General features: G+C 39.9%; 1 protein-coding gene and 1 long non-coding RNA gene across 6 annotated transcripts in view; both read right to left on the bottom strand.

Annotated features, from left to right (window-relative positions):
- Positions 1-15,487, bottom strand: part of TRIP4 (thyroid hormone receptor interactor 4) — a 68,537-nt gene that overhangs the window by 15,777 nt on the left and 37,273 nt on the right. The window contains exon 12 of one of the 5 annotated variants that reach the window (XR_014242122.1): positions 82-197. The exons of the other annotated variants lie outside the window; for them this stretch is intronic. The gene's annotated coding sequence lies outside the window, so the exon portion shown is untranslated. The remainder of the gene's footprint in view (positions 1-81; positions 198-15,487) is intronic. 5 annotated transcript variants of the gene reach the window in all.
- LOC309624871 lies at positions 2,663-15,487 on the bottom strand. Its single transcript, XR_014242185.1, has 2 exons — positions 6,654-15,487; positions 2,663-6,264 (listed from the first exon to the last, which is right to left on the bottom strand). It is a non-coding gene; the product is annotated as an uncharacterized lncRNA (long non-coding RNA).

Here is a 15,487-nt window from a genome sequence, read left to right as displayed (position 1 = left end):
TAAGACTATCTGGCCACACAATCACAACTTAAGGAACAACTGAGGTTGGCAGTAAGTGCTCTCTAGCAATGCCCAACTGACCTGGTATTTCATTATTTCCTATCTTGGGATGTCTTGTGTTTAGCATGTTGGATAAATACGACTCAAAAGCTGACTATGGCTGTGAGTCAGACTTCATCACCGGAGGAGCCTTTCTCCTAGTAATTAAAAAGTATGAAATTATTTTCCACTCTTATTCACCTGTTAAGATGTGTCCTCTAAGACATGAAAGGCTTTAAAGTTAAAATGGAGGCTTCAGTAAAATAAATAAGAAAATTCAAATGTCTCTGTAACTAGTGGAAGCATAAACAGGTAACTTCTTTACTGACTACTCTGTCCTAATGCTGTGAAGAAACAGAAGGGATTTACAGTGGCTTTTAGTCCTGCCCACATACCATGGGTTTCTGTGTGGGACAGGTGTGGCATGTACTTTGATAAAACATAGCTTAATATCAAGTATCAGCCACATTTATATTCACAGGCACTCACAATTATATTCACATGAACATTCAAAATGCTCATGGTAGAAAATAAAGACTAAAGATGGAAGGAGAAACTTTCTTCTTTCCTTATCCTTTGCATCTTCAGAATGCAAAGAAAAGCAGGGTCAGCTGTTACTGTTGAGGTGCTCTGGGACAAATAAAACCAGAGGCTCTCATCAATTTCTTTAATCCTAATTCTACAGAGGCCAGAGCAGCAACAGTCACCATTCACATCTCTTCGATTTTCCTGCTCTCTCTTCTCTGTGTCTTAGAGAGTGTCAAGGCAGAGGACAAACCTGCCAGGACTTCACAGCTCTGCTTTTCCAAAACGACAAGCCATTTCACTCCTCTTTCTTCCACATCAATACATGTTCTCTCTCTACTGGATCAATCCCATTAACAAACATCCTTTCTATAATGTCTGCCGTAAAAGAGAAACTCCCCAGACCCCACATTCTCCTCCAGCTGCTGCTCCATTTCTCAGATTCCTTTCAAAACAAGATTCATTAAAAGATTATCTATACACTCTGCCTCAAATTCGTCTCCTTCTGTTTGTTCTTGAATTCACTATAGAGAGGCTTTCACTCCCATCACTCCACCAAAACTGTTCTTGTAAAGGTTATCGTTCACTTCCATGCTGCCAAATCAATTCTCAGTTCTCATCTTAATTGATTTATATAGAACTTGACAGAATTCCTCTCCCTCCTTCTTGAGCACATTCCTCACTTTGCTTCCAGGATACAATTCTCCTTCCGATGTTGCTTCTTCACTGACTGCTCCTCATTTCCCCATCCCTTAAATGCTGTAGTACTTCAAGAGTCAAACCTCAGACCTCATCTCTCTCTACATTCACAACCTTGGCTATTTCCTTCAGTCTCAAAGTTAAAAAATAACGTCCTGAATTTGTAACTAGGAGAGGTGATGGATGTTAACTAAACTTATTGTGGTAATCATTTTGCAATATATAGATCATATATCAAATCTTCATGTTGTACAACCTTAAACTAATACAATGTTATATGCAATTATATCACAATAAAACAGGAAAAAAATAAGGTCCTGTAAATATAAATCAATACCACAATGAGACACCACTTTACTCTCACTAGGATGACTTATTATAAAACCAAACGAAAATAAAAAACAGGAAAAATAACAAGCATGGGTAAGGATGTGAAGAAACTGGAACCCTCATGCATTGCTGGTGTGAATGTAAAACGGTGCAGTTGCTGTGAAAAACAGTTCGGTGGTTCTTTTAAAAGTTAACCGTAAAAAAAAAAAAAAAAAAAAAAAGTTAACCGTAGAATGACCGTATGATCCAGCAATTCTACTTCTAGGTATATACTCAAAAGAACTGAAAGTAGGGATTCAGATATTTGTACACCAATGTTCACTGCAGCATTATTCACAATAGCCAATGGTTTCCACAATCCAAATGTCTAACGATAGATAAATGGATAAACAAAATATGGCATATACATACAATGGAATATTATTATGCCTTAAAAAGGAATGAAATTCTGATACATGCTACAACATGAATGAACCTAGAAAAATTATGCTAAGTGAAATAAACCATACACAAAAGGACAAATATTATACGAGTCTACTTATGTGAGATACTTAGAATAGACAAATTCGGGAATTCCCTGGTGGTCCAGTGGTTAGGACTTGGTGCTTTCACTGCCAGGGCTGGTGTTCAATCCCAGGTCGGAGAACTAAGATCCCACAAGCAAAAAAAGATAAATTCATACAGAAAGGAAGTATAATAGAGGTTACTAGGGGCTGGGGGAAGGAGGAAAGAGGAGTTAGTATTCACTGGGTACAAAGTTTCTGTTTGAGATGATGAAAACTTCTGGAGATGGACGGTTGCACAACACTGTGAATGTACTTAATACCCCTGAATTGTGCAGTTAAAAATAGTTTAAACGGTAAGTTTATGTTATGTATATTTACTACAATAAAAATAAAATAAAATAAAAAATCAAGGTCCTGGATTTCCTTTCCAAACCTGCCCCTCTCTTAGTCATACCCCTTTAAAATAAATAGCTATTCCATCTTTCTAGTTGTTCAGGTCAAAGATCCCACAACCAACCCGCTGGGAAATCCTGTTAACTCTACCTTCGAAAGATACCCAATAACTCACCACTTCTTAAGACCTCCATTGCTACTTCCCTGGTCCAGGCCATCACAATGTCTCCCTGGATTACCACAATAACTTCCTAATTGGTTTCTCTGTTTCTGCCCTTAACCTCCCTCTTGCCTATTCTCAACACAGCAGCCTGAGCTATTTTTAAAAAATATATCAGATCATGTCACTCCCCTGTTTAAAACTCTCCAATGGTTTTTCATCAGTCAGAATAAAAGACTAAGTCCTCACTATGACCTACAGGTCCCTAGACAATCTGGCCCCCATTTCCTCTCTGATGCCTTCTCCTACTACTCTCCCCACTTTCCACTCCAGCCACACAGGCTTCCTTGTTCCTGCCTCTGGATGTTTGTACTTGCTTACCTCTCTTCCTGGGATGCTTTCCCTGCTAGGTATCTACATGGTTTCCTCTCTCTTTCTTCAGGACTTTGTTTATATGTCAACTTCGTAGTGGGTCTTCTGGCACTCTTAACCCCCATCTCCTACCTTATTTTTTTTTCTACAGCACTTACCATCATCTGATACTATGTAATTCACTTACTTAAATTTTTAAATTTGGACTTTCCTTACTAGGATAAAAGCTCCACAAAGGCAGGGATCTTTTGTCTGTTTCGTTTACTCCTCAGCACCTAGAATCATGCCTGGCACATAGTAGGCAATCAATAAATATTTGTTGGATGAAAGAACAAAAAAATTTACCAACTTGTGCTTTTAAGTTATCTTAACCATGCTAAATATGCACATGCTGGGAACTGGACACTCTTAGGACTAAACTCTAGATAAAAGCAGGTGCTACTCTGTAACCTGTTATCCCTCAAGCTAAATTAGAACTTTTGTGTCTTGGCAAATGGCCAGTAAGGCCCTATGTTTAATGAAAACTACCCTGACATATATTAACAGAGTAAGAAAATGTCAAATAATGGGAAAAATGATGGATAAATGAAATTATAGAACAAGAGGTTCCTTGGACCCATTCATGCCTTACAATAAAAACTAAAATCAACTTTCCCAGCTGAATCTAAATGCAAGTTTCATGTGACTATTCCTTTTCCCAAGATCTATCACTAAACTTCAGGAGGCTTACAAGAAACAGCGCTGAAGTGCAAAGAAGCCTACAGGAATAAAGAAAAGTAAGGCCTATGTGTTGGGAGAAGGGATTATTTTTCACGGTAAAATGCATTAAAGCTAAGTCAGCTTGGCAGAGCCTCAGTACCTGCAAAAAAGTATAATCTCTGCAACTGGGTCTTAGACATGACAGACCACATTAAACACCAACAAGACTTACAAGAAAGGGATTTTTGGTTTGAAAGTCAAAAGACTAAAATGCAGCTGACTCAAAGAAAGAGTAAATTAAGAAAAAGGAGGTTCATATTTGTGAAGAACGTGAATAAACTCTCGATGTCATATCCAATTTAGAGAGGATGCTAGACTAAGGGTCACTGAGATGGCACAATAGATAGGATAGGGAATGTGGGTTATAAGACCAAGCAACTCAAAGCAACCATTTAAATTCAGTAATAGACTCCTCAGGACACTGCTGTTCTTGCCTTCAATAACATGACTCCTGGGCTTCCCTGGTGGCGCAGTGGTTGAGAATCCGCTTGCCAATGCAGGGGACACGGGTTCGAGCCCTGGTCTGGGAAGATCCCACATGCCGCGGAGCAACTGGGTCCGTGAGCCACAATTACTGAGCCTGCGCGTCTGGAGCCTGTGCTCCGCTACAAGAGAGGCCGCGACAGTGAGAGGCCCGCGCACCGTGATGAAGAGTGGCCCCCGCTTGCCACAATTAGAGAAAGCCCTCGCACAGAAACGAAGACCCAACACAGCCATAAATAAATAAATAAATAAATAAATAAAATAAAAATTAAAAAAAAAAAAATAACATGACTCCTATCACCTGGTTTCCAGCCTGACGATTGCGGGAGGTGGGCCTACTCTTCTTTCATGCCTCATAAGTTTCATAGCTGTCTAACACAACAGATAATTAACTACTAAACAGCCATTTTCTTCTCCAATCCAGAGGGAAATTGTTCACCAGTCATCTAGAAAACATTTCTCTTGCCATTTTCATAAGAGAAAAAAAAAGTTTAGTGGTTTTTGGCAACCACTACTGACTCAGAGCCAAGTGGGCATTTTCACCAACTCCACAAGCCTCCATTTAATCCTCGTACTGAAATGATCAGAAAGTCCTAAATGATGTCACTCTTCCCAACAAATCCCCAGATGACCTATATGTAAATCTTACACCTGTCTCCAGAGGACTAACAGCTAAAGCAAACATTTAAGAAGAAACTCATTGACAAAGAACATATATTTGCTGTCGGTTTTCTTGGTCTGAACTTTGAGGAACTAGATAGGACATGAAATCAGGCTCTGAAATCTAGTTAGCTGAAAACCAACTCCAAGAAGATTGAGGCGATAATACTCAGAAAGAGAGAAGGAAATGAGTATGATAAAAAGGCCACAAGCACAACAGATCCAAAGAAGCATATCCTGAAAGCAACTGCGTTCCCTGATAAATAGTTCTCATTAAAAAAAAACATAGTTCTCATTTTCCTTCAAAGCAATTCAAGGTGTTTACAGGATAACTAGTACCTTGGGCCCCACTATACTGGAGGATAAGAGTTTTCTCACATCAGAGTTAACATATTGATCATGATACTTTGATGAGATGACTACTGCATATTTGACTGGAGTTGGATAAAGATCATGCCAATTGGCCCTAAGTGGGATAGCTGAACTCATGTACCAGTACCCAGTGCAAATTATGTGCCTAGTAGCAAATACAGAGGGTTCCAGCTCAATGCTACAGAGACCATCCATATTTGCTCCAGGTAAGAGGAATAAGGGATAAGCAAGATGCAGCTTTTGGGTCTTCCAGACACTTGTGGAAGGTGATCTGGTTGAAGCCACACAGCATTGGTATCTTGGTCCCAGTGTGACTTTCTGTGCCCTTGGGAATCCTATCTATACTGAAACCTCCACACACAAAAGAACCCAAGAACTTATATTTTCTCTAAGATTAACCTCATAGATTTTCTGCCCTGATTCTTCAAGACCTAAATGGGAATCACCCATTCATGACAATTATTTTTGTGTTTTGTTGTTGTTGTTGTTGTTTTTTCATGACAATTTTTTTTGGTCTTAATTTGCATATAGCAGGCTTTCACTCCAACTTAAACTAGTAAGGACCAAAAGAAAATTTCTCTTAATTAAAGATGCTACATTGTAAGGTCCTTAACCATTCAAATCTACCCTAATATCTCAGAATGCTAAGACTCCTCTTGTGTTAAGCGCTCTGCCAATTTTAGATTTTTATCTCCCAATGGCTCGTCTGACTCAACTGAGAACAACTACTGAGGGAGAGCTCAGCGAATCCTTTGACACGAGTTAACATATCAAGGTAAGATCATTATCAAGTAATATAGTGTTATTAACAGCAACAATATCTCTTTATCAAATAACATGTGTTTTAGAACAAAACAGATTAAAATATTTTTAAAAGTCCAAATGGAAAATCATAGAAAAACTGATTTTTGTATGGTGATCACATACTACAGAACATCTCTCCTTTACTGCTACAATACAGGCTTCCTTTGCCACACAGCTCCTTTATTTTATTTATTTATTTATTTTTTTAAATTTATTTATTTATTCATTTATTTAATTTTTGGCTGCAATGGGTCTTCGCTGCTGCACGCGGGCTTTCTCTAGTTGCAGTGAGCGGGGGCTACTCTTTGTTGCGGGGTGCAGGCTTCTCATTGTGGTGGCTTCTCTTGTTGCAGAGCACAGGCTCTAGGCGCGTGGGCTTCAGTAGTTGTGGCACACGGGCTTCAGTAGTTGTGGCTCACGGGCTCTAGAGCACAGGCTCAGTAGTTGTGGCGCACGGGCTTAGTTGCTCCGCGGCATGTGGGATCTTCCCGGACCAGGGCACGAACCTGTGTCCCCTGCATTGGCAGGCGGATTCTTAACCACTGCGCCACCAGGGAAGCCCAGCTCCTTTATTTTAAAAAGTCATTTTCCTTAAAAGAAAATTCTCTTCTTATGTATACCCCATCTAGACTAATGGTACTACCATTTAGCCCCTCACCACAGCCAGAAACCAAAGTTTATCTTAGACTTCTTTCTCTCACCCTTCACATCCAATCAAATCACCAAGTCCTATAGACTTTATCTCCTAAACATTTCAAACATCTGTTCCTTTCTTTCCAACTCAACTGCCAGAGCATTGTTGCTGGCCTCCATCATGCCTCCACCTGGACAATCATGATAATTTCCTAACTCATCTACTTGTTTTCAGGCTTGCCTCATCCAGTCCATCTTTCCTGCTGCTGCCAGAACAATCTTTCTAAAATGTACATCTTATTATCTTATTACATCACTTACATGGTTGCTTTCAGAATACAAGTCAAATTCTTTAACATAGCATTTAAGGTTTTTCATATATCAACCAGTGCCTGCCCCTCAATTTATTGTCACCACCGTTAAGTGAACACCTACTAAGTGCCAAGCTATATGCTAGGACACTGGAGACAACAAGGTGAGCTGCCATAGATGGTGACCTAAAGGAACTACATGTGAACATATAATTACCAAAAAGAAAAAAAAAAGGTTAAAAATGTAAAAAGAAATATGAACACAGTAGCCCAGAGAAGGAAGTGATTAATCGTGTCAGGGAGGAAATGGGTTGAGGTCAGAGAAGACTCTACAGGAGACAGGGACACCTGAGCTCTTTCAAAGAATGAATAGAACTCTCATGGGGGACAAAAGCATGGAGACATAGGAAGGTATATGCAACCTGGATGACAAGTGTCTAGTCACTAGACTTCCCACCTTCAGTCTCTTCACTGCAATCCATCTTCCACATTGTTGCCAGATTCATTTTCTGGCTCTGATGACTTTCAAAACACCCCTCCCCAATCCCACAACGGACTAGAGAAAGAAGTCTTACCTCTGTAGCCTATCACTCAAAGCTATCTACCATCTGACCACAACATACCTTTCCATTCAACAAAGTGGTTTGCTATTACTCTCCATACAGGCCCATGACTTTCCACCTCACATTACTCCCTCTCCCTTAGAATATGCTTTCCTACCATGGAAGGAGGAAGACTTGAACAGCAACCCCAATTCTACCATTTACTGACTGACAGTACGCAAGTTATCTTAACTCTGAGTCTTAAGTTCTCTTATCTCTAAAAGAGGAGTAATGATACCTTGCTTGGTATCAAGTTGTTGTGAGGATTAGAAAATAACATATGTAATAGGTCTGGCACATAATAACTGATCAAAAAGTGATAGATTTTATCATTAATACGCTTCAAGGCTAATTCAAAAGCCACATTCCTAAGATGTTCAACATTGCTAATTATTAGAGAAATGCAAATCACAACTACAATGAACTACCACCTCACACCAGTCAGAATGGCCATCATTAAAAAGTATACAAATAACAAATGCTGGAGAGGGTATGGAGAAAAAGGAACCCTCCTACACTGTTGGTGGGAATTTAAGTTGATGCAGCCACTATTCAAAACAGTATGAGGTTCCTCAGAAAACTAAAAACAGAATTACCATATGATTCAGCAATCCCACTCCTGGGCACGTACCTGGACAAAATCATAATTCAAAAAGATACATGCACTCCTATGTTCATAGCAGCACTATTTACAATAGCCAAGACGTGGAAACAACCTAAATGTCCACTGACAGATGAGTGGATAAAGAAGATGTGGTACATACATACAATGGAATACTACTCAGCCATAAAAAAGAGCAAAATAATGCCATTTGCAGCAACATGGATGCAACTAGAGATTATCATACTAAGTGAAGTAAGTCAGAAAGAGAAAGACAAATACCGTATGATATCACTTTTATGTGGAATCTAAAATATGGCACAAGTGAACCTACCTACGAAACAGAAACAGACTCACAGACATAGAGAACAGACTTGTGGTTGCCAAGGGGGAGGATGGGTGGGGGACAGATGGACTGGGAGTTTGGGGTTAGTAGACACAAACTATTACATATATTGGGTTGGCCAAAAAGTTCGTTCGGGTCGTCCAGTGACATTGTACAAAAACCCGAACGAACTTTTTGGTCAAACCAATAGAATGAATAAACAACAAGGTCCTACTGTATAGCACAGGGAACTATATTCAATATCCTGGGATAAACCATAATGGAAAAGAATATAAAAAAGAATGGATATATGTGTATAACCGAGTCACTCTGCTATACAACCAAAATTAACACAACATTGTAAATGAACTATACTTCAATAAAAAAATAAATTTTAAAAAATATATAGGGACTTCCCTGGTGGCACAGTGGATAAGAAACTGCTTGCCAATGCAGAGGACACGGGTTCGAGCCCTGGTCCAAGAAGATCCCACATGCCGCGGAGCAACTAAGCCCGTGTGCCACAACTACTGAGCCTGCACTCTAGAGCCCGCAAGCCACAACTACTGAGCCGATGTGCCACCACTACTGAAGCCCACATGCCTAGAGCCCGTGCTCCACAACAAGAGAAGCCACTGCAATGAGAAGCCACCTCACCGCAGTTAGAGAAAGCCCATGGCGCAGCAAGGAAGACCCATCGCAGCCTAAAATAAATAAACAAATTTAAAAAAATATATATATATATAAACGGCTAGTAAATATTTGAAGAGAAGATAAATGTCACCAATGATCAGGAAAATTAAATGAAAGTAACAAAATATGTTTTCACCCACTTTATTAGCAGAAATTAAATTGATCATTATTAATTTTTTTTTTTTTTTTTTTTTGGCTGTGTTGGGTCTTTGTTGATGCACGCGGGCTAAGCAGCGAGTGGGGGCTACTCTTCGTTGCAGTGCCCGGGCTTCTCATTGGGTGGCTTCTCCTGTTGCAGAGCACAGGCTCTAGGCACGCGGGCTTCAGTAGTTGTGGCACTCAGGCTCAGCAGTTGTGGCTCGCGGGCTCTAGAGCGCAGGCTCAGTAGTTGTGGCACACGGGCTTAGTTGCTCCGCGGCACGGGATCTTCCCGGAGCAGGGCTCGAACCTGTGTCCCCTGCATTGGCGGGTGGATTCTTAACCACTGCGTCACCAGGGAAGCCCTAAATTGATTATTAATAACCAGTTTTGGTCAGGGTATTGGTATAGGAAAGACTCACACCATCGGTGGAATTTTAAATTAGATCCCTGTTTAAGAATGGTAACTTACCAGTTTGTATCAAAGTTTAAATGTATGTATCTTAGACCCTTAAGTTCTACTTCTCAGAATCTATCCTGAAGAAATACTGAGTCCTCGTAGGGAAAACAAAAAAAACCGCCACATTCTGAAGTCTTCCTCCCACCTGGAAGCAACCTTTCCCTCCTTTAAATTCCTCAGAGGCAGTCCTTACTTCTCTTAAGACAGTTATCTTTGCTTTTTATTTTGTATTTGGTTGTTTACAAATTTGGTTGTATACATATCTTATCTACCTAGTGGTCTTTCAAACATTCTGAGGACAGAACCCATGGCTGATTCACCTTTTTATTTCTCTTAGGTCTAAAACAATGTCTGATTTATGGTAGGCACTCAAGTATTTACTGATCTATAAATAATTAAGAAAATCTTAAGAATTATAAGTTCATTTTCAGATGTAAAGCTAAACATTAAAGAATTTACATAAATGCACAAGAGTGTTAATATCCCCTTCTTCTCTTCAGGATAAGAAACAGAAAGCATGGGACTTCCCTGGTGGCACAATGAGAGCCTTCTCAAGCCACCGCAATGAGAAGCCTGCGCACCGCAACGAAGAGTAGCCCCCGCTCGCCGCAACTAGAGAAAGCCCGCATGCAGCGACAAAGACCCAATGCAGCCATATAAATAGATAAATACATTTTTAAAAAAATTTTAAAAAAAGAAACAGAAAGCATAATGCTTCCCGGATTATTTAAAAATGAGCATGGCTGTCCTCAACTCATCAAGTGGGCACTTGACACCCAGGTTGCAAACAACTCTAAAGACAGTCTGTTCTGACCTAGAAACTCAAGTAAATATTCTAGTCTTCTTGAGAATTCTGAAAATACATCCCCTGTCTCCCTCACGTGAGCTATGATGTTAAAGAACTGCTTAGGGTTGGGCTAGCTGTTGCAGACACACAGTTCCCCCCTTTGTTGGGTCTCAGATGCAGCCCTCACAATCCCTTAGGAATCATACATTTTAGGTCTATGAATTGGCAGGTTTTCTTAGTAAAACAGAGAGGACATTTTCACATAATTTAAAAGAGAATTTGGGGACTCTGCATTTTTCAACGCCAATGCCTGGTTTGAATACTGACTATTATTTCCTTCATTCTCTAATTTCTCATCTCTCAGACAATCCTTTGGTGATAGAAACCGATGATTTCCACACATGAAGTGATATAAGCAATCTTCCTGAAGATCTGTATCGCATGGATACTCATATAAAAAGGAACAAGTAATACTCTCTTCCCCACTGGAAGACAGTAATTCTTTTGCTGATGTCAATTTGTAGGCACCCAGCAGTAGAACTGCCTCAGCGTAATTCCTTAAATACAGGATCTTGGCTATTACAAAAGCCATAAGATCAAATGGACTAAAAGGTCAGTAAGCTGGCAGGAGAAGAATGGATTCAGTACAAAAGAAGTAGAATAATCAATGACCTCAGAGATTTCAGACAAATCAGATTTTCTATTGAAGGCAGAGATATAAATAGCACAAACACAATACAGACACATAGAAACAAAAGCCACCAACTCAACTTTCTGTTTGACAACTTGTTAGGTCTAGAGAACTGTTCAAACCACAGCTGCTAATGGTTATGGATTTGGCAATCAAAATGTCTTTGTTAAAAAAAAGGTTTTAACTGCCTTACTATTGAGGTTACAAACCACAGCCTTGATGCATTGTTGCAGTCAACATCCTCCCTGCTATTTTTGAGAGCTTACATCTGCTGCTGGCAGATAAAACCCTGGCAAGGCATGGGCTTCTTCCAGGGGAGTACAGGAGAAGTTTTAACTAGATGGCTCTCATCTACCTTTCTTTCCTGAGTTGAGCCTACAGCCTTTGCTGTATCATTCCTACCTTGTTTAGGTAGATCCCCTGCCATTACTCAGGAGGACTGATGGTCTAGCAGGATTTTTTTCTGGCACAAATCGGCCATGCCAGCCATACTACTTTAGAAAATAAAAGGAAGATGAGTTCTTAGCTCAGGGGAAAGCACTTTAAGCACATATTTTTAAAGCCACTTACAGTGTGCTGCACTTGATTTTAAACAACCACTAATAAAACCTTTTCTATTATTTTTTTTTTTAAGAAACTAAATGATCACACTATGCCAAAAAATAGTGAGGGCTTAGTATATTTTAACTTATCAAAGAAAGGCCAAGAATGAAAGGTCAGGAAGTAAATTACTGAGTTTCTTTGGGGAAGGAAAAAGTTAGGAACAAGATGGAGAATTAAAACATGGTTCCAAGTCACACAGGAGATTAGTTTCAGTTGAAATAAAAATTACTAGATCCACACTGGTTTTCAAAGAAAATACGGGACTTCCCTGGTAGTCCAGAGGTTAGGACTCCGCACTACCACTTCAGGAGGCACGGGTTCGATCCCTGGTCAGGGAACTAAGATCCCGCAGGCCCCGCAGTGCAGCCAAAAAAGTAAAAAAAAAAAAAAAAAGGAAAATGCAATTCAGCTGGGTGACGAGGAATGAGTGTGAAGATGCAGAAAGAAGACATAAGTCAGGAAACTGTTTAACTGTTTCCTGGATCATTTTCCCTCAGTGAACTGACCTATGAGGACAAAAAAACCCAAACATACTTAGGCTAGCACTTGCTAACTATATATATACCACAAGATACCAGTATGCAAATATGTTGGTGGGGGCTGTTGTGGTCAGAAAGGTATGAGAACACTGCATATTACATCCACCAGATAAATCAGAGAATTGTATCAGAGTCAAAATGCGCACCAGCACATTCAGGGCTCTGAGAAATTCTGCAGTAAACAAATTTGTTTAATCCAAATAAATTTTCCAAATGTGTGTGTCAACAGAAACCCCTCACCCCCCTTTCTTTCCAGAGAACACCTATGCCATGGAATAGTTTGGGGAATGCTAGTCTAGGGGTATTACTCCTAAACTCTCAACTCATTCTTGAAAAAACGAGAACAACATTGGTAAAACAGACTAAGCAATCACAATTCTTACATCACAGAACCCTAGCTCAAACAGAGACAGGTAGATTACCAAAGGTGCTCGAGACATTTTCCAAAAGACAGCCAAATACCAAAGCTACGACCTTTAAACGTGGTAAGATCCTTACTCAATAAATAATCCCCAAATAGGGCTAATATCAATTCTGAATACATTCATGTGCTACTCTCAAACACAGAAAAGAAACAATGGGGAAAAGCCACAGAAAAGCTGACCATAGGGAAAATGGATATGGGACTCCTGTATGATGAAACCTCGTGGCTTTTGGCATTTTAGGCTATTCTAATGTCATACACATCAGGGAAATTCATAAAGAGTTGCCAAGACCTCCAGCTGGGAACATATGGGAGGATTCCTACACTTCTATGTGCTGCCCTCAGCATCCTCAGGATAAAAGACAGAATATAAACTCAGGTAGGAGTATCATGCTGACCTGAAAGAGAGGTACCCTTGAGAAACCAAAAAGATTTGTTTTGTTAATTATATTTCTAATTCCCATAAGCCTTGTGGTACTCTATAGATTAGGACTACAGCCCCCTACCCTTCTCAACACAAATTTGTGGCAGAAAGAAGATTGGTTAACTGCCTAGAAATTGAATTCATTTGACCTTGTATCAAGTGGTGGTCTGCTTGATAAACAAATGAGAAAGTAAGGGAAGGCCCCTGGCCAAAACACCACCCACACTGCCAGATGCTCCTCAGTTCTCTTTTAGAATGCAAATAGCCTCATAAGAAAATATAATACATCAAGTGATACTAAGCTCTTCATGAGTCTCTAAAACTGTAAAGCCTACACCAATGTAAGGAATTTTTACAATTATTACTTCTAGAATGAAAAAAAGGGAGGAGAGGAAAGAAGACATTGAAAAAAATCAGCAAAAGGTCCATAGATAGATAGAACAGGCACAAGGTTGTGGAAAACAAAGGGCCTCCATGTATCTACACTTTTGCCTAGGTCTAGATCAGGTACTAAGAGCAGAACAAAAGGGTTGGAGTCAAAATTCACACTTTGTTATACAGCAGAAACTAACACACCATTGTAAAGCAATTATACTCCAATAAAGATGTTAAAAAAAACACACACAAAATTCACACCAAAACGCGAGCACTGTACTCATATACATAAAGTAATCAGAAAAGGGCTGAGGAGGCAATCCACAAGAAAATGAAAGACAGAAAACTAGAGGGACTTCCCTTGTGGTCCAGTGGTTAAGATTGTGCTCCCAGTGCAGATCCCTAGTCGGGGAACTAAGATTACGCATGCCGCACGGCGCAGCATAAAAAAAAAAGAATAGTGACAGAAAACTAGAGGGATAATAATTACTGGCTAAAACCTGTGAGGAATGAACAGAGGGAGTGAGATGGATGGGAACAGTATTTTGTTTTGTTTTGTTTTTTTAAAGCAGACACTGGGACTTCCCTGGTGGCGCAGTGGTTAAGAATCCGCCTGCCAATGCAGGGGACACGGGTTCGAGCCCTGGTCCGGGAAGATCCCACATGCAGCGGAGCAACTAAGCCCGTGTGCCACAACCACTGAGCCTGTGCTCTAGAGCCCGCGAGCCACAACTACTGAGCCCGTGTGCCACAACTACTGAAGCCCGTGTGTCTAGAGCCCGTGCTAAGCAACAAGAGAAGCCAGTGCAATGAGAAGCCTGCGCACCGCAATGAAGAGTAGGCCCCGCTCACCGCAACTAGAGAAAGCCTGCGTGCAGCAACAAAGACCTAATGCAGCCAAAAATAAATAAATAAATAAATAAATAAATACACCTATTTTAAAAAAAAAGCAGACACTAATAGCAGTAATGAAAGGCACAGAAGAGTCTGCAAAGCAAAGAATTTACTGAGAAAATTAAGCTGAAGAATATGTTCTTAAGCACAGTGATGGAACCGCTATTGCGTAAAGTAACTGTTCAAAAAACAGGAAAACCATACTGTTAGGTAAGACTTTTTAGGCTTTAAGGATGGTCTTTCCCACTTTGGATTCCTGCTAGACTAAACATAAGGTTCTAAATTTCAAGAATTTTCCCATTAAGCTAAAGTCCTTCAGCTCCCTCTGCTGTTCAAAAATGTACTCTAGTTACATCAGTTCAATCTTCAGTAATCAAAATAAATAAAAATACATACATACAATATGTACATACAAACACACACACACACCCAAAGCTGGCACGGTCCAGGCAATCAGAGTTCAAACATACTTGTCTTTCATGAATTCTCTGGTCTGGACCAAACGTTCCAGAGTAAGTAATAACAAATTCTACCATTCCCACTACCTAATTGAAATAATTCAAGGAATAACGCAGGATTTCTTTGCCAAGAGCAAAAGTTTTATTAAGGGATGAGGACTCTACACTATTAGCTGGATTGTGGCAATAGCTTTTTAGGCAGAAATGTATATGTACCAGTCCTCCACACACTAGGAACCAAAGCATCACTAAATTTTTTCCATTTCTCCCATGGTCTTTTCTCTCCCCAATATTCCCTCCTTAGAAGATTCTCCTCACATGTCTAAATTCAGTTTCTAGCTCCTTACTATATACAGGATACTCTGAGTTGAAGGACCTACAGGTCAGCTACTGTGGCAAACAAAGCATCTGTCCCAGAGAAATACTT

Source organism: Balaenoptera borealis (assembly GCF_965194805.1).
Source record: "Balaenoptera borealis genome assembly, chromosome: 3".
Taxonomy (NCBI): domain Eukaryota; kingdom Metazoa; phylum Chordata; class Mammalia; order Artiodactyla; family Balaenopteridae; genus Balaenoptera; species Balaenoptera borealis.
This window is presented reverse-complemented; position numbering and strand designations above follow the sequence as displayed.